Below are 22,642 nucleotides of genomic sequence, written 5' to 3' on the forward strand. Positions count from 1 at the left end.
TACATTGCTGGGTATATTTGGTGCATCAATAGGAAAGGAAAGTGAGTGATCAATTTATTAAAACAAGACCTAAAATGAGAATATTCTGTGTTCTGAGTGAATAAAGACTCACAAGATATATAAATCTATAGCAGAAGGCAAGGAGTTCTGTTGTTATTATATCACTGCTGTTATTTCTTTTGCTGCTCTTTTACTTGCATCATTCCCCCTGGGTCTCAGAGCCTTCATGGTTCATTTTCTGTTGATGCTCAATACTACTTCAAAGAATTGGAAAGATGAAGAAATATTCAGAAGTGAGCAACAAGTAGTCAGAAGTAAGTAAATTCTTTATGATGTAAGTAACTCGAAAAGATTTATGGCAATGTGCTTTATATTATATTAGAATTCTTCACTTAGCTCTGCCCTGAGTTCCATTTCATATATTTTACAAGGCTTGCAGTTTATCTGTTCATATCAGTAGGCCTTTTTATTTAATTTTCTCAGACATTTTGACATTTAATAGGACTGAATAATGAGAGCTTCCCACAATGGATATCCTGTGGTTATTTATGTTCTCTGTAAACATACAGTTTTAGCTGTTAAAATATTCTTTGAAGCTCACGTATAGCGCATGACAGGCCTCCACAGTTATACTTTTCTTCCTTTTTTTGAGATCTAATTCTCAAGGGGACTGCTTTTCTCATAAGAACAGACTAAACCTGCGCTCAGCCAGATTATTGAAAATTGCAACATGTTAACACTTCTAAAAGTTTCTTTATAATTCTTAATCAATTTTAAACGTATGAACAAGTGTAAACATCTAATTAAATTGCCACTGATATAATAAAGCCCTCTTTGCTACTGATTTTTTCAGTGGCGTTACACACATCTAGTAAATAACAAAGAGCAAACATCTGTAGTGACCCAAACATCTGTAATAGCGAATCAATACCACCTTCAATTAAATTTTATTTAGAACATCAGGACATTCATTTACCAGCAATAATTTAGAGCAGAAGCTTTACTGTAGAAAATATTTGGTAATTCACATTAGTATACACAGGCACATGTAAATGTATGGAGAGATACGTCCACATGTCTATATAGAGATACCTAGCTTCTATGTAGACGTATCATACAAATCAAAAGCCTTAATAGTCAAAATAATTAAGTTTTAGTCCCAAAAGACAGCTAAGCACATCCAACTTAGCTGATATAGAGGCACTAAGTGCAGTAAAACTTGTAGACAATGCCATGTCATAATTGCGGTATGGTCAGCTCACCAAGGACCATCTAAAGTATCTGTCTGTTTTGCAGCATAGAGGAGTGGAGTTTTCTACAGCAAAAATAGTAGAATGTAGCAATGCAAAATACAGTAAAATAAGTGTGATAACTTTAGAGTAATGTTAATCAAAAGGGAGATAAACACAGTACAGTGTAATTCATGCTGCCTGTTAAGAGAGGTCTCTAAAATTACTGTTTCCCAGAACTTTTTTAGGATTAATTTTAAAGGAATAAATTGTCTTACTCTAGAAGACACAGCAAGTGCACTAAAATTTGTCTGATATAGACGATCATGGGAACAGGATGAAGGAATCTTGTGTATCATAGGTTTAAAAATACAAACAGATCCTGGGTACCTCAGAAAAAAAAAAAAAAAAAAAAAAAGTCTTCTGGTCTGCTCTACTTATTTCAACCAATATTTTGCAAGTGGCTTATTCCCCTAGAAGCAACTTCAAAGTTGGAAAGGATCTATGTGATACAAAATGGGAGGAGCACATTAGCTCAGTTAGGGTAAATAAAGAAAATAAGAACAACAATAAGCATATGTCAGAGACAGGTTTATTGTTCCATGTGAGATTACTATTCTCCTAGTTTTCTTTCTTAATTTTAGGGCTTCTCAAGTTATCAAGAATTTTTAAGAAGTGCTACACTTCATGTGGAAACCTGTTGTGTCCTCCTTCCAGGTATTTTGCAATAAGTCTATCATTTTCCCTAATTCAATGTTTAAAGAGTAACACCTGCACATGCAATTTAAAGGTACTAAGTGATCTTCTACACAGCAGAAGTGATCCACAACTGTCCACAGGGAATTCAAATTGTCATAGCTTCACCTGATACAAAGTTATTTTCCTTTCAGTAGCTGGTACAGTGCTGTATTTTGGATTCAGTATGATAGCGATGTTGATAACACAGGTTTGGTGGGTGCTAAGAGGTATTTATCCTACATAAAAGACTTTTTTGTATCTCATGCTCTGCCAGTGAGGGACAACAAAAAGTTGGGAGGGAGCCAGGATGGGTTACTCAAACTAGCCAAAGGGATATTCCACACCATGGATCATGCCCAGTATATAAGCTGGGGAAGTTACCTGGAAGAGGAGTCCAGTTGGGGGTCAGGGATGAGTCCTGGCATGGGTCAGCAGGTACTGAGCAATTGTATTATGCAACACTTGGTTTAGTTTGGGGGTTTTTTTACTACTACTACTACTACTACTACTACTACTACTACTACTATTATTATTATTATTATTATTATATTTTGTTTCTTTTATTAAAATGTTCTCATCTCAACCAACAAATTTTACTTTTGATTCTTCTCCCCATTCCACCGTGGGGGCACGGGGGGGAGGGGGTGGAGGAGAACAAGCAGCTGTTGCTTAGTTGGTGCTTAGTGGTGCTTAGTGGTGCTAAGTTGCCCGCTGGACTTAAACCACAACAGTGGTAGAAAACCCCTTAAAACACTTGTTGACTGACTCAAAACTAGTTTCTCCTCCCTAATAGAAATAGTAGCACTCTGGTCAAGTATCCTGTGAATTCCAAAGGAAATGGAGATTTTACCAGGGACAAATCTTTCAAACAGCAGCTGTCAGATTAAAGTATTAACTGTGAGCCCCCACTCGTAGTCAGAAAAGACAAACAGTATGATGTTCTCATGCCAAGTTAAGACTAATACTCAATCTGTGTAGTTAAATGACTTTCTTTATTTTTTTTTAAGCAGAGCAAGAACTCAAATGAGCTGTTTCCAATTATTTACTATGGATTAAGTTTTGTTATTCAAATACCATTTAATGCTTTTCTCACTAAATGTGTTTTCACAGAGGGAAGATACTATTTATCACACGTAAGGCTAATAGAATCTATACTTGTGCCAGATAAAAATTAATTGAGCTGAGAGGTTAGGTTTCTGAACTCATTTAATGCTGGTACCTGCTTCTCCAAAATCATCTTGTACTCTATAAAGTTGTGTGTGTGTATTCAAAAGGTGATTATATGCAGCTACCTGATTAAAAGTTCATTCATCTAATGATTAAAAGTGCCTTTTGGTGACAGTTGTAGTATATTAGGCTCAGAACTGAATATCACCTGCTGATTATAGAAGTGAATGTCTAATGCTGTCCGCGTCATTAATTGTTTTCTTCCCTGATGGGGGAAACATTCAGATTTTTGCCAGGAGAAAAAGGAGGCAAATGGGACTTCATGCTTCTCAGTCTCCAGATAGGTGTTTATTAATTCTTATCTAAGGAGTACAAGCCACTGGCATGGCCTAGACATAGCACAGAGCAGAGAACGCAGCAAGAAGACAACTTATCAAGATTTCACAGCCCTTTTAAAGGTAAATTACCCAATGAAAGCTTAAAACACAAGATATTTTCACTTTTTTACCAATGTCCAACAAGTTCCTGAATCACGTAGACAGGAACTGCGGAATTCTTTATCCAATCATCCCAAACCACCATTGCTGCAAAATATGGAGTTAGTGAAGAAGGAGAAAGAGGCTTTTAACTACAACTTATCCTCCATTTTGAGGTTTTCTACTTCTATCTATTTGCTATGCAAATAGACCTAAAAACTCTAAATTTTTCACCCTGTGATAATCTCACATAGTATTCTATCACCTAATTCACACCATTGTAGATTCAAATTCTTCCCAGAGGCTAGGCAAATTTTCCCATGCACAAAGGTCAAAAACAGTACTGTCCAGGGGTGTAAAACCTTTCAAAACAGGCAGAGAAATATTCTCTGCATTCTAGGTTCCCACAAATGTCTATAATGGGAGTAATTTTATAGCAGCACATATTAGGTATTAATACTGAAACTAATCCCACATTACAGTGATTATTTCATTGTGTCAGATGCCTATTTGAGAAGAAGGAATTATTTTCAGGAATTATTTTCAACCTATTGACAGACATAGAATAAGAAGGTAAAAAAATCAGAGTATTTTATGCAGTGTAAAGTATTATGTCTCCATAAGGGCATGGTCAAATTAAGCACTCTTAGCAACTGCTGAGGAGCATTAAGGATCTTTAAAAGATTTTTCTTTTTGTAAATTTTAAAAAGAGAGAGAAAGGAAGTGACGTAAGAGGGTATAGTTAATACATTATAATATTACTGTATTACAAAATAAAATCAGTTTCCAATATCAGTGAAAATGGTTTAAGAATATTAGGCTTTTATAATTTTGTATAAAAATTGTTTGTCCATGACCACGGATTTTCCCATTTCTTTAACAAAGCTTGAGAACTTCTGTTTCTTTGGGGTTTTTTGTTTGTTTGTTTTTTGTAAGTGGAGGTAATCACTTTGTTTTGGTCCACTCCTACACTTACATGCTAAAATTAATGTTTCTCATGTGTTTTGAATATATCTGAATGCCATTTTTTTTAGCTGAAACAAAAGTAAGATTTGTTTAAAAAGAGAAAAAGTTTCAGGAATGGCTTTCAAACCAATTAAATTTATATCAGGACTTAGAAAAATGATATCTTAATTAGTATATAAAATCCTTCTAATATGAGGAGATAAAAATGTATTTTCATTGCTGTTTTTTATTCCTGAACATATACCAAGATGTATTCAAAAATCCCATAAATCACTGCACTGTTAGCAATCTCACATTGTAAGAACACAGAAAACCTAATCGATAACTGATCGATAGAAAGTTGACCTTTGCTGGAAGTCACAGAAAGATTCCCTTGCTGAAGGTTAGAACCCCTTAGCACTGAAGCTACTTAATTATTACAGGTAATTGGAATTTGGCCTTTACTGAAATGACATAAAAAGAAAACAAATTACTCGTGCTCCTTATTCTATTTTATTTTACTGCATCTCCAGAACCATAAGAACAAGATGGTTTAAAGACACTTTGCAACTGACCATAGTGAAATGCTGCTTCTAGGGTCTTAATCTTGATTCATTTGTACCTTCCTAAATCAGAAACATTTCTACAGAAGTTAAGTGATTTCTACCAGATTTATCTAACTGACATAAAATCTTTCAAGAAGTGTTTGGCTTCATTCAGTTTGGTCTGGTTTTATGTGTGAATATAGTTGTTGCTTTGGTAGATATTGTTGTGTGACCTTTTCCTGGTGCTTGGGGGCTGGTGATTTTTATTCCTATGAGCATTCTGCATGGCCCTAGATAGCTAATTATATTAGCCTATGGTAGCTATTTTTCCACATTTCTCCAGCTGGTGATATATTCAGTTTGAGTGAAATAGGGATAATATCAAGGAAGAAGAATATAAAAGTAATTTCACCACTATGAGCACTTTTTTCCCTAAATGGAGTATGTAATTATCAAACCTTGTCTATATTGTCATATGGTTTAACCTTCATTGAACTAATTAGGATGAAGCTTAAAATTACTTGCTGTCTAACTTGATTAAACAGCTGCAATTTTTTCCCTTTCAAGGAGAAGCTGGAGGGAAATGTAGGCAACTGAGTTCAAAAGTTATTATCAATAGCACACAGGACAGATAGCTATTAGAAAAGGATCAAGAATTGCGGTGACCTTTATAAATCAACTTTTTTGGGCAAAGTGGGCAAACGTATGTAACATAAGTAATATTGTACTATGGAAGAACAGAGGGAGAGGTGAGATTTTACACATTTATTTTGATGTCCCAATGTTTTTACTCTATTTATCCTGTGAGACCTACAAAAGTTTTAATTAAGAGAATGATGACATGTGCTTACCTTTCACAGCAGCTAAGTCTAATGCACCTCACTTTCCTTCTGAACAATTTTGCTCAAATTCCTCAATATTCAATCATTTTTCCTAATATATAATTAAATGTATTAAGTAATTGTCAGGGAGCGAACTCCTGAAAATACTTAACAAAAGCATGTGACAGAACAGTTGTTTCCTTTAGTCTGAGAAATGTGCTGGCAGTAAGCCTAAACATATTGACTCTCATATTAGGCTAGGCTCTTTGAACATGCACATCCACTGCTGCTGATCAAACTTTACTAAGATAGTCTTTCTGGTTTATTCTGTACTGATGATCAGTATTCACAGCCACTAAGTCAATATTTCGAAGATGATTAGAAGAAAAAGCACTATGTTTTTACTACTCAGACAGCACTCAGCTGTGATCCATACTTGTAAGTTTTTTACTAGTTTTGAACAGTCAAGAACCAATAGCATCCAAGTCATTCTTTTATAAAAACGAACATTTTCAGAACACTGCCAACAAGCAAGAAGAGAAAAGGATCTGAAGTGTTAATATTTCTTACTTGTGTATTTCATGGTCCATGGTCTCCTAATTTCACTTCACAGGCACAGCCAAATATCTATCTGGAGACCAACTTCCTGTGTATAAACAAGGGCTATGTCTGCTTCTAGGTGAAGTTTGGAGCCCTGCAGTCACCCATCCCAGGAGATCTACGGGAGTTCATTGCTGTCTGTATGCCTTCATTGCTCCCTAGTGAAAATCGGGGCACAGAGATGTGGTAGGCAGATGGTGCATATCCAGGCTACTGAGTGCTCCATATCCACAAACCCTTTGGTTTTATTTAGAAAGTAACACATTCCCCACGTCCTGCTGGCAAGCTATGCTGCAGTGTTCTTTCTCTGCATAATTGACCACCACCTCTCTTAAGAATTTCCTGAAGCAGGACACTGTTACAAAACTAGCTAGACTTACCTCCTTCTGTATGTGAAATGTAGGAAAGCACACTGATAGAACGTAAAAAAAAAACCAAAAAAACAAACGCAAGAATAATAAACAAGTCCCCCTCCCCCCCCCAGCCAAGAAAACAGAAAAAGAATTTAAAATCAAGTTGTATTCACATGATGTAAGTAAACCAGTAAGTGGGTAGTATATACCTTTCAACCAAAATTAAAGACTTTTCTGCTACAAGTCTTCCCAGTTTTATACAGATGATAACCACCAAACTTAGAAAACTATAGAAAGATTTCCTATTTAAGCTTTAGTACTGTGGATGGGGTACATAAGATTCTTTTTACTACATAGAAACAGCTAAAATATATATATATATATTCCCCTAAAGTCACTACAATGATTTTTCTTTTTTAAGTATTAAACATTCCTGTTTGCCATTCAGACTTCATAATCATTGAGGGAGAATTACATGCCTTAAAAAAGATATTCAAATGCTGGTCAGTTGGCAAAAAATATACGTAGCTCAGAAAAGAAACACAAGTATAAATTATTTCTTTTCTTACAATGAGACACTCTAAGAAAATAGATAAACTAATTATTTTTTCTCATTTTTGTTGCAAATCAAGTCTGGGGAAAAAAACCCAAAACTCAAACAAAACCAAAAAACCTTGAGAGGGAATCCTTGATTTTTAGAAAGCTTTCTATACAAGCAGTTTATAGCAGATTAGGCTACCCAATTGTCATACATTTGTGCAAAGTTATCAGAAAAAAAAAAGTTTTATATAAATTATTAAAAAAATTTTGTCAGGAGACACCGTAGTATTTTATAATGCAGAACTATGACAATATGTATCCTTGTATATTTCAACACCAAATGACTGGTCTGAAGAGAAGTGTTACTCTTGAAAAGACATTTCAGACTGAAATATTGTTATTACTATATAAATATAATACTAAATATTTTCGAGAGATTTTTCTTTGCCTTGAAGCTTGGGATGAAGTGTGAGGGGTTTATTTTGCCTAAAGAAAGTCTGTAATCTCTGAGCAATAATTTTCTTTCAGACTGAGGACTTGCACTTCATCCAAAATAATTTGTAACTTTTTCAGACTTCCTTTCAGTAAAAATTGAATTAGTTTTCAAAGCCACTTAATGTAAATGAAGTGTGCTGGATCATTTTTCCTTCTTTAATGTATTGGAATGCTATATTACAGATTTAAAAAGGGATTAAATTCTTCCAATCTGTTACAATAGTGCTTAATCAATACAAAATTTAACATTTCTCTGACTTGCAATTAGCTATGCGTCCCTGAAAGAAAAGATTTATCCTGTGTTCTAGTTATAGACAAACGAGGACTTTGGAAATGCATTCAACTTATGGTTTTATCTGCTGCTTGTTATTGCAAGAAAATCTGAGACTGTTCCCATTAATGATTCATCCAGCATTAGAAAGGAGGAGTCGTTTCCTTCTGGAACTTGAAGTATTTGACTGAATGCCTTTGAGATAGCTGTGAGAGAATGGCTGTTGACTGAACAAATATTTTAGAGGGGAAGAATTCCTGTAGGGACTCAAACTGCAGACTTTGCCTTAAACAAAGAGTGTATATTGCAATAAGGGCAGCCAGAAGAGTTTTATTTTTATTTGAAACATGTAGCTTTGTATACAATCTTTGAAGAGGAGAGGTCTACAGAAGGAAAAATGTGCAATAAAAGTGTGCAGTATATTAGAAATGAGACTCTGAAAACTACTATAGGGTCACATCATTCTGTCTTGCTACTGCTGTAATAATTCTTTACAGAAAATTCAGGTAAGTCAGGAGAAAGTGGTGATCAAACTAGGTGTCCAGCAGTCATTAGTGGAAGCTGTTGGAAGTTGAGTGTTTGTGAGAAGCTGTGAGTTCATGACTGATGAGTTCAGATGGATAATTGAAGAGAATAGCATTGGAATACTGATTTGGAAATAAGATAATGGAAAACTGACATTCTTCACACATGGACAGGAATGAGAGGAACAGTACCTATGTGAAAAATTGGTAGAATATTTTGTGATGTGGAAATTATGAGGAGTGGGAAAGTCACTAGATACAACAGGAATGAAAGAAAAAGAGGGTTGTAAGAGAATCAGAAAGAAGAGAAATGACAAAGGGCTGAATCCTGATGATAACACTGGGAAAAATAAACAGGAGGGAAAAATGGAATAGTAAAAGAAAGCAGTAAAATACAGATGGAGTGGAGTAGGAGAAGATAAATTAACTTTTTGTATGCACAGAAGAGGATATATACATCACAGTTATAATCAAATCAATTAAATTAGTTATCTACATAATACAGATATAAAAGTATCCAAACATTTTGGAATACTATTTCAGTGCAATAGGTGTTAGGCATTCTAGAAAAAGTGTCAAGAGTTTATGAAACCAATGCTTTAAGTGTAGGTAAATGAACACTGTTAATTTAATACATAAATTGCAAGAAGAGGGTCAGAAAAGGAAAGTTCTTTTCTATTGCTATTCTACATTCTATTGTTATTCAACATTTTTTGTCTAAAACTCTTAACAAACTGACAGAAATAGCTTCAGAAGTGTTTTTATAATTGAGAATAATTAATTATTTTTATGTTGAAAACCATTGTATTTAGCCTAACTATTTAAAAATACTAATAGAATGGAGAAAATATTTGGAAAGCACTCACAAACTTATTAACATCAGCCTCCATCACAACCACCCACACCACTTGAATTTCTTACAAAGAGTCATACTTTTTAAAATGTAAAAAAATTTGTTCCAACATATTTGGTCTTGAAAATTTGGATTTGGGGAGTCTGGAACTGAAAAATGTAACTATTTATATGCATAATTTGTGGCAGGAATCTAGACATCTTTATAGGACATAGTCTTAAGCCGCTCATGGGGAGATTTAGGTTGGACATCAGGAAGAATTTCTTCACAGAAAGGGTGATTAGATATCTGAATGGGCTGCCAAGGAACATGGTGGAGACACCATCTCTGGAGGTTATTAAGGAAAGTCTGGACGTAGCACTTAGTGCTCTGGTCTAGTTGACATGGTGATGCTCAGTCATGACCTTGATGATCTCAGAGGTCTTTTCCAACCTAATTGATTCTGTGATTCTGTGATCTCCACCCTACATCAAGAAAGGTGGCAAATTATACAAGAAATGTCAAAAAAAAATGTTGTGAAAATTATTTATGAAAAAAAGTAGAGCAGCATCAGGAAATAATAGCATCTGGGAACTTTTAGGTTGCAGCTTTTTTTGTAAAAGAAGAAATGAGAAGTGAAAACTACACGGGGCCATCTTCAATCACAGGTTTTTTTTTCCCCAGTATCACTAGATCTACTCCTAAACCAATTTAGCCTAATGAAAGTATTTTTCTTGTGTGGACAAGGCACAAGCTTTAATTTACCTTGTTCCCACAGTAATTGAAGCATGTGCAGAGGACTCACAAGTACCTTTTAAACCACTTCTTATTTCACTGACATCTGTCAGTTATCACAGTTGCTTACCAGTGGAACTTCTTATTTTTGATAGTATTTTTCCACAAACGTTTGTGTCCCAACTGAGAAGTTTATTTCTATCCTTGAAGAGAGCTTAGTCAAAGTCTCCTTTGATAGATGTGACTGCTTTTTTTTATCACCTCCTATGGCCTCTATTTCTGTCACCTTTCTGTGGGGTCTTAACTGAAACACCTGTCTGAGGAGTGGAGACATTCTAATTTCTTTGTAGGTAAGAATCATCTGCAAGGGTTCATTCAGCTCAGCCTCTGCGAGGTTAAAACTTATCAATTTTCTACAGAAGGAGCTCAAGTCAATTTGGCTTCTAACTCAAGCTCAAGTCTGGGGAAATGAATCTGGTTCCATTGTCCCAGGGCTGCGTAGATTTTAGGCAACAAGAAAGGAGCCACAGCACAGCAACACAAATTTTACGCTGCCCTTTGCTGCATCCAGGTGGCTGGATGATCATGTGCTGTTTTCTTTAGGAACAGAAAGTCAAGGATGGGCTGCTGTGCTTATGACTATTCTGGTATATGCCCCAGCAAGGCTTTCTTTCTGTGCTGAGGGTGTCCTTGCTGGAAGGAGTTTACAGAAGCTGCTGCTTTCTACCTAGGCCTTTATGAGGTCTGGTGTTCAAGAGTACGCACATTCTTAAAAGAAAGCTGAAGTGGTTCACAGTTTTACAGAACTCCTAACAATCCCAAGGTAAAAAGTCACACTTCCATCTCACTCCACGAGTGAAGCTCACTCTCTTCCTTTAAATAAGTATCCCTTAAAATAAATAAGTATACAGTGACATACGCTTCTCTGCTCTCAGAGGACTTCTGTTTTCTTTCCTCAGAAATTACATTTTCTGGAACATGTTTCACAGCAGCTATCTCTTTGCCCTTCTTTTGGGAGAAGTTCCTTAGCAAATAGAGCAAGGCTTTAAAAAAACTATATATGATCTATACATGGTGTTAACATAGTAAAGTAACCTACCAGAACAAACCAAAACCCAAAGCAAACACATACAAAGCCCACCAAGACAAAACAAAACAAAACAAAACAAAACAAAACAAAACAAAACACTATCACAATCACTAATTTCCTAAAGATGTCCCTAAACATGGATTCATTAATTTATATCTAAGCAGTTAAATAAATGACATGGTATTAGTGTGAGCTGCTTTATAATTTTCTAGGCTTTTCTACCTTCTCCTAACCACCAGTTAGGATGTTGCATAAATACAATAGCTTCTGCAAATGTGTGCCATCTCTCCCATTTTTACAAAAATCATGAAAAAGAGCTTTGCTGGAATGCTCACCTTGCCTCACAGTGGCAACACCCAAAGAATAAACCAAAAATTCTAAAACATGATCAGCTTTTGATGGTAGCTGCTAAAGAGCTGCTGGAGATCTTGCATAAAAGTAGATCAAATAAATTGCCTAAGAAATTTCTTTGGTATCAGATGTTGCAAGTTCTTGGAAAGTTTTAGTCCCAAGTAAACAGTAACATAGTTTTTCCTTGCAGGGAGAAGTGAACTGTGGCTATGATATTACAATTTTCAACCTCTGATCTTGCTTCTAGCCAAATAAAGCATGATATTTGTTTAGTTAACACAGCAAAGAACAGGGTGGTCCTTGCATCTGTTTTTGTTTCTTTAAGTCCTTTTGGAAATAAAAACAAATTAATGTCTTGAGGATTTGTCCTTCTTTCCAATTTTGGTGCTTCATTTGTTTACTAAAGGGAGCATTTGAAAAAGAAACAAACATTTGGATTATTTCTTAAAGGGTAGAGACATCCACTTAGAAAGAATTAAAATGATTATAAAAATTTTGCTGTTGATGGTGCTGATTGTCTTTAACAGTTTAGTCCTTTTTCTGAAGAGCTATAAAACACAGATGCAGCATGCTGGTCTGATACACTACAGCATCTTTATATTTCCTCAGGTACATAAATTGTTGAATTTTCTTAGCATACTTTATACAGCTTGTGAATGCATCCAAGGACACATTTTACATGTCTTTTACATCCTTTTTAGAATACATCTCTATACCAATGTGAACGAAAAGCAGAACAAATTGGGAAAATTTTATCTCAGGTCTACATTTGGAAGCTTTGTACAACTCTACACCAAAGTCATTCTTTTGACAAAAGTAAGTGAAATATAAATCAATTATGTTTTAGAGAAGTCAGAAGACTAAATCATTCTCTGTGAACAGCAGCAATATCATAATTTTCCATAAATGGCACCAAAATGATCCAGTTCTGTTATCTAAAGATATTCTGATCATACAGAACATCTAAGCAGAGAGACCCAGCACAGTCCATCACACTGTCCTTCCTGCCAAAAAGTCATTGTGCCCTATGCACCTGCAAAAGGGATTATTCTTTGTGCATTTTAAACAGTACCAACACTGATAGATACTTGAATATGGTTTTGACCAACCAAAGCATAAAAATGGTGTTTCCTATGTCTGTGCTAAAGACACTGTTTACCTGCAAAAATCTCAGAAATAGACAAATAAGGAGATAGAGCTTCTTAATCTCATGAGTAAGATAAACTTTCTTACTGAAAAACTGGAGTTTTTACTAAACCTCTAAAGAGCAGCTTGAAAAATTAGAAATTATCCAGTCTGCATCCTTCCAGACAATTGAGAATAAAATCACAAGATGCTACTTCAATAACAATAATAATGATAATAATGGGGAAAACCCCCAGCCTTAACCCCAAAGAAACATTTGAATAATTTCTGATATTCACAAATCATTAGATGAATATTGTGGCATTATATTTTCCTTCATAATTTGAACTCAGACCAGTTTGGATGTTACCTAGGTAGAACAATATATTATTCTACAATCTGTCATGAGTGTGTGTGCAAGGATAAGCCTTGTCTGATCAGTTGTAGAAATCAGCAGTGCAGACTGCTACCCCAAAGCTTTCCATTCTAGGCTCCCTTCATAATTAATACAAATAAATAAGCTGTTCGGGGTGTGATGCCTTTACCTGCTAGGGTTAACAGGGAGGTAAAAGTATAGATAATACATAAAATACTATTACTCTGACCTGACTTCATTAGTTCTTCCCCCTAAAGCCTTAAGAACCTGAAGACAAAGTGATGACTGCTATTTTTTTCAGTTGCTCAGATTTTTTCTACAGTATGGATAGGATCACGTTATGATTGTAACTACATTTTCCAAGTGATCATCTGACATGTTAAAAGCTAATATGATTCAGTTTATCCAGAGAGCAATTTTTTTTTTTTTTTCCTGGCAAAACCATGTGTTAACCAGGTTGGCCTGTCAACACCTAGTATGCTAAAGCACTGGTTTTATTCCAAAGCATTCTGGTATAACCTGGGCAGCTTTCCCAAGCTGCCAGGTGGAAGAGATGGAGAAAATGTGGGTGTTAGAAGACTATAAGCCAAATCGTGTCAACTGTTTCTTACTGTATTTTTTTAACTGAAGGAACTCTAAAATTTAAATGGAAATTTCTTATTTTAAAAATAAATAAATAGATGCTGAACACCTTATTTTCCTTTCAGGAAATGTACATGGAAAAATTCAAATCTAGCAAACTTCCTGCTGTGGTAAGGGAACACATATTATTGTTTCTGACAATGAAATCATTTTTGTTTGGGATTTTCTTTTAGTGCTTTTAAAATTATGAATGGACTAATTCTGGTGTATCTCCTGCCTCCATCTAATTCTGAGTCATTAAATTACAAATACATCAGTTGTAGCTCATTTATATTACTTTCCTATCTGGTCTTCAAAATGGAAAAGTTTGTCATAGATGTACATCTGTGCTTGCTTTATTTGTGCAATGTTCCAATCATTCCAAAATCTGAGCAAAGACTGGTAGATATTTCAGGGAGATATGCATAAAAACTATCAGTCCCTTTGGACTTTGGACAGTTAACTCCCTACACCACTTATCTACAGCTGTGTTAAACTTCTGTATTGGTTCTACTAATGTTGTAGTTTTGTCTTCAAAAAAAAAAAAAAATTAACTGCCATGTAATTTTTTATGCATAATCAACAAAGTAAAAGATCTAGAGCACCGAGATAAATGGAATGTAATATGCTAATTATACCCTTAATTTAATATTTCACTGTAGTTTAAAATTTTAAAAAATTATACATTTGTTCAAATAATATCAAGAAAATAAGTAAAATAAAACACAAGATGAGATTAAACAATGCAATGTAATAATAGATTTAAAAATCCATTCTCTGGTCCCTAGATGGAGAATTGAAATAGACAGTAAAAGCAAGAATAACTGAGATTATAATACATTTAATAATAATATTACATTTAATGTCCTAAATATAATAATGAAATTCTATGCAGTCAGTCTATTCTATTCCTCTGAGTCTAGGATAATGGCCTCTTATTAAATCTTGTTGTGCCTACTGAGGTACACACTTTCTCACCTGTAATCCTTCTTTATAATATAGTCAGAAAAGAAAATTAAAAAAACCCCAAAACGAAAAACCCCAACCTAAACCTCCACCATCATCACACAAAACAAAGTGTTCAGCATGGAAATAAGTTTGAATGGTAAAGCAATAACAATGTTAATAATGAAGTATATTCTGACTGGATAAAAAGACCAAAATATTAATAAACTTTCTTTTCTGAAGACTACATCCCAATAGAATAGTATTGGAAATAAACCTTGGAGTTAATGATCCGGGTATTATGGATAAGTGATTTTTGTTGTGATCCACAATAGTTTCATTTAGCAGAGCACTTAAATAGTTGACCATATATCTTTGGACCATATTAATGTTGGTTTAAAATCCCTGCAAAGTAAAGAGGACTGCATTTCAACACCAACTTCTCAGAGAGTATGTGGGATGTCTCTCTTTTGGTGTCCTGTGTGGGGCCAGGAGTTGGGCTCAATGATCCTGATGGGTGCCTTCCAATTCAGCACATTCCATGATGTTTCTATGATTCGATGGTCTTGTGAGCATTCCCAGTATACTTCTGGCTATAGTTAAATAAGTTCATTTAAACAACCCTCAATAATGTTACTTAGTTTATTTCACTTTTTTGGAAAATGAGATACAGTTTTTCCAGGTATCACAACTTTAACTGCTTGATAAACTAGTAGCTGGAAGTCAAGCTACCAGGACAAGATATCAGAGGAATATCTTTTAAGCATAATATTTTAAACTATACTTCTTTCTTAATACATAGTGTAATGTGTGATGGTTAGATGCATGGAGTGTGAGGTTGCTGATTAACATTGAGACCAGTTAAAGCTGAGCATGTAGACATGGCTCTAGCAAATTCAGTGATTATACATACTTTTTTAAATTTTTTAAAAATTTCTTTATTTAATCCTATTTTTCTTGATATGAATAATTGTCTATATTGCTATATAATTTTATTCATTAATTCTCTGATTTAAAGCATACTGAAGTCTAAGAACATGATTCCCTTGACTGGAAATATTTCACATTAAGCCTAAGAATATTTGCGCTTTTAAAAATTTGCAGATCTCTAAAGGAGGTCTTAACATAAATATAAAAGGGCATCGTTAGTTCCTAATTGCTAGGGTAACATTAATTATAGCTGTTGAAACCTTTACACTAAGTTTCACTGTCACTACAGTAAGATTTCCTGACTTTAAAAATTAATTCAAACAGTATAATCCATATTATTTAAATCTCAGTTTAGTACAAAGAAGTATAATCCATTTATGGTAATACAATAACTGCTTATTCACACTTTTATGAGTGTATCTAATGAAATGCTTTAAACCTTTTTATGCAAATAGGACTTTTATATATTGATCAGATTTACTGCTTTTTGCCTTTCCTACAATTGTATGAACAAACTGCATTTTGTGCAGAATCTCCATAAATGTGCACATACCTGATTAGTAGAGTGAAATGATGAGTATACATATCTGTACTTATTGCCAACCATTTATGTTTTATTGTTTTAATTATAAGGAGCAGTCTTTGCAGTGACTGCAATACAATATTCCTAGGTAGAGCAGAATTAAAAGAATTAATGTACTTTTAAATCAGACTCCAAATTAAAAGATATTAATCTGGCATTAATTTTAGGTATCACTTAGGGGAACTGATATGTATTTTAAATGCAGAGTAAACCAGAAAGTAGAAGTTACATTTCACTGTTAACCGACTGTTACATGACAAGTAAACAAGTTTAATCGTGTTATTCACCTCATTGACTTTAATGATTCAATAATAGATGTAATAGGCACCTCAGGACCAGATGGCTTAGGGAAAAAAGTCCCCATGAACTACCACTTTTTCATCTCAAGTATCTGATAAATATGTTAACTCCCTGCACTGCGATGACAGCCGGAATTTCTCACCAGCTGGCCAGTTGCTCTGCACAGTGGGTGATATCATCCTCAGCTGAATGTTGAATTCTCAGCTCTGTAGTAAGGTCGGGACTTCAGGGTTTTTCTTAAAAAACATATTTTTTTATTGATTTCACATAAACATTACAAACATTGACAAAAGGATAAGGGGGAAAGGTCTTAGGAAGGGGCAGATCAAGAGTTAAGGTTCAATACGAGCTGTACTTGTAGCAGTGCTCATGACCCCCATGCATTAGCGATGCGGGTTGAATGTGCAAAGAGAATGTGGGGCTACTGATACCTCTCATCAAGTTGTTTTACATCCCCAACCTTTTGCTCAGTATTTTGCTACGTCAAGCAGGGCCTGCTTATGATCGTGCCTGGCAGACATTTCAGCCATGAAAACACTGTTTATTTCTAGCTGTCATCTGTGCTGCTGCAAAAAAAGGGCTCAGAAGAATTCCACCCCCCTCCTTTCCCAGAAATGTCAACAAAATGGACACATTGATTATCTACAGCCTGTATCAGCCAACACTGTTCAGATCTGAAGCAGTATACAGCCTACTGTCTGCCACCATTTCTTGATTTTAGCCTTGTTTTTTTAACACTTCTTGTCTACTTAGATACCACATCTGTTTTTGCCTCTGTGCAAAATACAACCATGGTAGATCCTAACAAGACAAAAGGGGTTTTTCATGTGTGTATATTCACAGACATTATTTCCCCTTTGGTCCCTGACTTCTGATTTACCTTTGTAAACTAGACCGTTTGGAAGGAAAACTGAAATATACATAATGAAAAGAGAAAGGAGAAAAATAAGATACAGGCACATTAACCATCTTGTCAGTTAAGGGATTCTGAAACACAAGACAATTCTGAAAGCCCATGGTCAGCTAATTGTATGTCTACTCAAAGCCCACTTTTAAAACAAATTGGATTTTCTCAGCAACTTTGATTGCATCCAAGTTGTATTAAAATGCTATAAAATCCAGAATAAGTGGCATCACACAACTTTATTAAAAAAAAACCAAACAAACCTTTTCTTTATTACTCACAGCATTTGTTACAAGCTATTTATCTCATTTACATGCATGATAAGTTCTTCAGCTACTGTCATAATAACAAATAAGTCTCTTATCCTACCATAATGATATGTATTTTCCCATGACAGTACATAAAGCCACTTCATATTAATTCATTTACTCACTCAACATCACTTTGAAACAGGGTACTACTATTCTTCTGTATAAAATTCCCTGGTTTAAGTAAACAGAAACTGAAAGATACTGACAGTAATCTCCTAATCACAGGCTGAAAAACAGATCTCTTTTCTCATAACTTTTAATGAAGTATATATGTGCCAAAACAATACATCTGGAAAAGTTAGTTATCTACCAAAAGGGAAGCAGGAGCAAGCAAAAAAATTACTGAAAGCTGGTAGAGCAAAGTATTAAAGTACAAAGAAATTGATATTCTTGACACAATAAAAATCAATACAAAGATATATCAACTGTAACAAGCAATGTGTAGAAATAACAAGACAAAAAAGAAAGGAGATGGGAATAGGAATAGTAGTATTTTAAAAACAGCGATAGAAAGAAAAATAAATTTTTCAATTATGTCAGAATGAAAAACCCAAAAAAGTAAATCAAAATAGAAGAAATGTTCTCTACATCATTCTTCATCAAAGTAACAAAAACTCTCTTTACTCAGGTGCATAAACCAAGGTACAACATGTATAAAAAAATGTGATGGAACTACATAATGAAGAAATACTAGGCCACACTGAGAATTTACTCTTTGGCACTTCACAGCTGCATGCAGGCACAAATGCTAAATGGTCCAGAACAGTTCACTTCTCCAGAGGGGATTAATTTTTTTCTACAACAGATAACATGGAGGACTGAGATTTTTTCAGCACTTATTATGTTTCTATGACCCTCACAGTCTATATATGTTATTTTTTTCAATTCAAATTGTCTGATAGTAGACAAAGTCTGTGCAGACCAGATGGTTGCATAAACATCAGAGTGAAGATCTTATTGAAGCATTTGGGAATGCAGGTTCTTCTGGCAAAATGTTGGAAAAGTCACAGGATAGCAAATATACAAATTACATTCATTTTTTTTTCTTTAAGCCTTCAAGTAAAACTCCACAGGAAGAATAATCTGGAGAACCACATATAGGCTTTGCTTTGCACAAGCTGGTTGGTTCACATCAAAGGGAAGCTAGAAGTGAATTAATACTCACACAGGACTGAGGAACAAATAAGCCAGATGCATTGTCTGGGAATATAAACAGGTACTAAAGCCAACGAATAAAACCATTTTTAGATTGCATATATCTTTCTGTAATCAAGGGATTAATCCAAACAACTATTAAGAGTGAAGTATTTATAATTTTAAATCACAAAAATATTATATTGACTTTGATTTTTTGTCAATTTGTCAGGGAAAGGATTTTGGAATTTGCAAATGGTAAGAATTAATCCAAACAAAATAAGACACCATAAGAACTACTCTCTATTTGGGAACGTACTGGATATAATTCCTCTGAAGAATGACAAACCAAAGAGTATAATCTCTTCTGAAGTTTTCCATCTCTCCTGGAATGTTCTTTATGCGAGAATACAGCATTTTCTGTGATAAATTTCAGCTTCATTTATACTGAGATGCATTTATACTGAGATGCCATACATCCCAGTCTTCCCAGCATCTGGATCAGGCATTGGATAGAAATGCCTCATACCTCTCTTTTGAAAACCACTTAGTTTTATGTCTCTTCTAAAGCACACCTGGAATTTCATTTACTGAGAAAGCAAGACATGGGTGGCAGAAAGAAAGGGGCAGAAAATTTTCCTGTCTTACTTGTACTCTGATATGGGCTCTAGAGATATCTGAGGTACTTAGATTCTGAAATGCTCTTAAGTACCTTGTTAGATATCTTTGCAATCAATTTTGTTTATTGAACTCTTCCTTGTGCGGTCAGGGCAACTGTGCTGGGGTTCAAGGCTTAACCTTTCCTCCTGACTCAGCTGACTGTTCAGCTCTCAACCCCTTCCATTTTTTGGGGGATCCACCTGGCTGTAGGGTGAGCTGATTGATAAACTGATTAGAGTTACAACTAACTTGGTTATGTGTGCTTTGATCTAAGTGGTCACAAAGTTGCAGCCTTGGGCAAGAGATTATATACCTCATGGTTCGAACCCCTTCTATTGTGGGTGCTTAATTTTTTATACAAAGTACAACAGCAAGCTTTTGGTTCAGTGCTCATTCACACAGGATTCAAACTTTTTAACATTATGTGTCATGGGTAAATGCTTTAAAATAATAAAAATTACTGTCATTTTTATTTCACTCTAGTTATTTTCTTCTTTCTTCCTCTGCAAGTGCTTGATATTGAAAATTTCACTTTCAGTTTCAAGAGCTCTTTGATGTCACAGTATGAAGAGGGTTAATTTTTTTTCAATGAAAAGCTATATCAATCAATCTGAATGCCTATTTTCCCCCTTCCCCAGGGACAGCATCAGAAAGAAATTATTAGGAGCACCCTCAGAATGCTACAAACAAATAAAGGTTAGCTGTGTCTGCATTAATAACTAGTGGAATTCTACATATTTTATGGCTATGTGAATGTACACAATACACCTAAAGTGTGGAAGTTTGCCTTGTCCAAAATTTTCTACTTTTACATTTTCTGTCTGCTGTCCGCCCAAATACTGATTATGTAGGCCTTTAGTGGCCAGCTGGGTATTGTTGGTAATTAACCTCACAGACAAGGGTAATTGCTCAATTGTCTTTGGAGAGTCTGATGGGAGAAGTCAGAGGTAGTAGCCAACCAGAAAGTGAAAAAGGAAAACTCTCCAGAGTTAATGAACAAAGTTTGTATTAGGGTCTTTTAACTTTCATTTGACAGTATATACATTTTCTCTTTCAAAACACATGTGGCCCAAAAGCCAAACTGCTATATTAGATGTTTTAAGTTTACATTAATGTGTAATATTTCTGGATATTTATGAGATAAGCATTTTATTTGCTTCCTGCCATGGTGTTTATATTTAAAGAGGAGTTTGTTTAAACTCTATGGAAGATGTAGTTACGATTAATAGTGGGAGATTTTTAATTTTATTTTAGTGATGGAAAAGCTTTCTGAAAAGATGTAATTCTGAGTGGTCAAATGTAGTCATTATGTCAGTAGAAATTCTACTAGTGTTATAAGAGAAAACTGAACAAATTTAACAAATGGTATTGAGAAAGCCAAATAATAGACTTATCTTCTAATCTGGTAACATTATGTTTTCTAGGTGCTGATAGAAAGACCTATGTAATATGAATAGAAAACAGCTGAATCTTTTCTTACAAGTGTACTTTTCTTTCCAGTCAGGATTAAACTTAGCTGAGGACTTTGGTTTCATTAATGAGGGGATCGTGGCCTTCCCAAAGTCTATGTTAAGTCCAGAAGTGTCCTGAAAGTAGCTACAGGGTGATGAGATACTGGTTACCCAGGGAGGTTGTGTTCAAGGGCAGTGTTCCAGATCAGGTTGAACAAGGCCTTGAGCAACCTGGTCCAGTGGAAGCAGGGGGAGGTGGTTAGGACTGGATGATTTTTAAGGTCCATTCCAACACCCTAACATTCTATGATTCTGTGATTTTATATCATTTACTTTCAGACACTAATTTTTTTTATGGCCTGTTATTCAAATGAGGGTTTCCACAACTGACAGAATTTATGCCAGATTGCTTTTCATAAGTGGACAGGAAGGTAAGTAAATTGCCTTGAAGATCCCAGCATAATTAGTTTTAGTATCTATTAGAATGTTGCCATTTTTAACAGAGTCTATATTTTCTCAGACCAATTTTCCATATTCATGGTCTTACATCTTGCTGTGATTTTATAGAAAGATACTAATTAGTAAGAGATCAATTTGAATTTGTTCATTCATACTTCACTTTGTAGTAGCCAACAAACCTGATAATATTGCTAAAGTGAATCATCATGGAGTTCAGTTTTATGAATATATTTAATAATAAAAGCAAATTATCCCAAATCTTTTAATTTCGTGACCCATCCACAGCATGTAGAAAAAATGAAATGAACCTGGAAAACTGAATTCAAAACCTAGAAATCCAGGAGTTCTATTCCTAATAAAAACAGTGCAGATATTGAAAATATTGTAGGTTAAACATGCTACATACAACATTATCTTCATTTCAGTGAGTAAGGCATTGGGTTTTCATCGTGGTGTTTGTAGTGTTAAGGGAAGATAATTGCCATGGCCCATAGAGGCCAACCAGCTACGTTTTTCCCTGAAGACAACAGACTAAGCAAGCCATCATATTTCTGTCTTATTTTCCCTAAACTTTTCCCTCTGAGCCAGGCTCAGAGTGTGACAAAATTAATTTGGTACATGGCTGAGAATCCTTAAGCTGGCCCTATCTGGAGCATGCTAGAGAGATTTCTACCCATCATTTTAGTTAATAAGCAGATCAAGTAACTTTTCCAGATGCAATAGACATCTTTCACAGAAAAGTCATTTTCTAAAGTCTACAGATTTTCTGCAAAGGATAACAAAGGGTTTTCATTTCACACTTACCTGTACCATGGCTCTGAGTCATCCCTATGGTATAAAGAGTTTTATACTGTGATTATCAAAACACAAAAAAGTCAGACACAGTGAACAAGTGAGATAAAACTACTAATAGAAAATAAACCAAAACAATTCAAATCTGAAATATTTTTCAAACTAAAATTGGTAGAGGAATTGAAAAAAATAAATTGGAAATATTGATGTTGTGGAGCATTCTAGATATAAGAAGTGATGTATACAAAGAAGTATTTAGTAAATGCTATTTCTAATTCTTTTAGCCTTAATTGTGAGGATCTTACTCATATTGAGTAGTACCTATCTGCTGAAATTTTC

General features: G+C 34.7%; 1 long non-coding RNA gene across 1 annotated transcript; it reads left to right on the forward strand.

Annotated features, from left to right (window-relative positions):
* Positions 1-3,453: 3,453 nt before the first annotated feature.
* On the forward strand, positions 3,454-22,017 carry LOC125321586. Its single transcript, XR_007201601.1, has 3 exons — positions 3,454-3,592; positions 13,800-13,806; positions 22,006-22,017. It is a non-coding gene; the product is annotated as an uncharacterized LOC125321586 (long non-coding RNA).
* Positions 22,018-22,642: the final 625 nt, after the last annotated feature.

Source organism: Corvus hawaiiensis, chromosome 2 (assembly GCF_020740725.1).
Source record: "Corvus hawaiiensis isolate bCorHaw1 chromosome 2, bCorHaw1.pri.cur, whole genome shotgun sequence".
In the NCBI taxonomy this organism is placed as follows: Eukaryota; Metazoa; Chordata; class Aves; order Passeriformes; family Corvidae; genus Corvus; species Corvus hawaiiensis.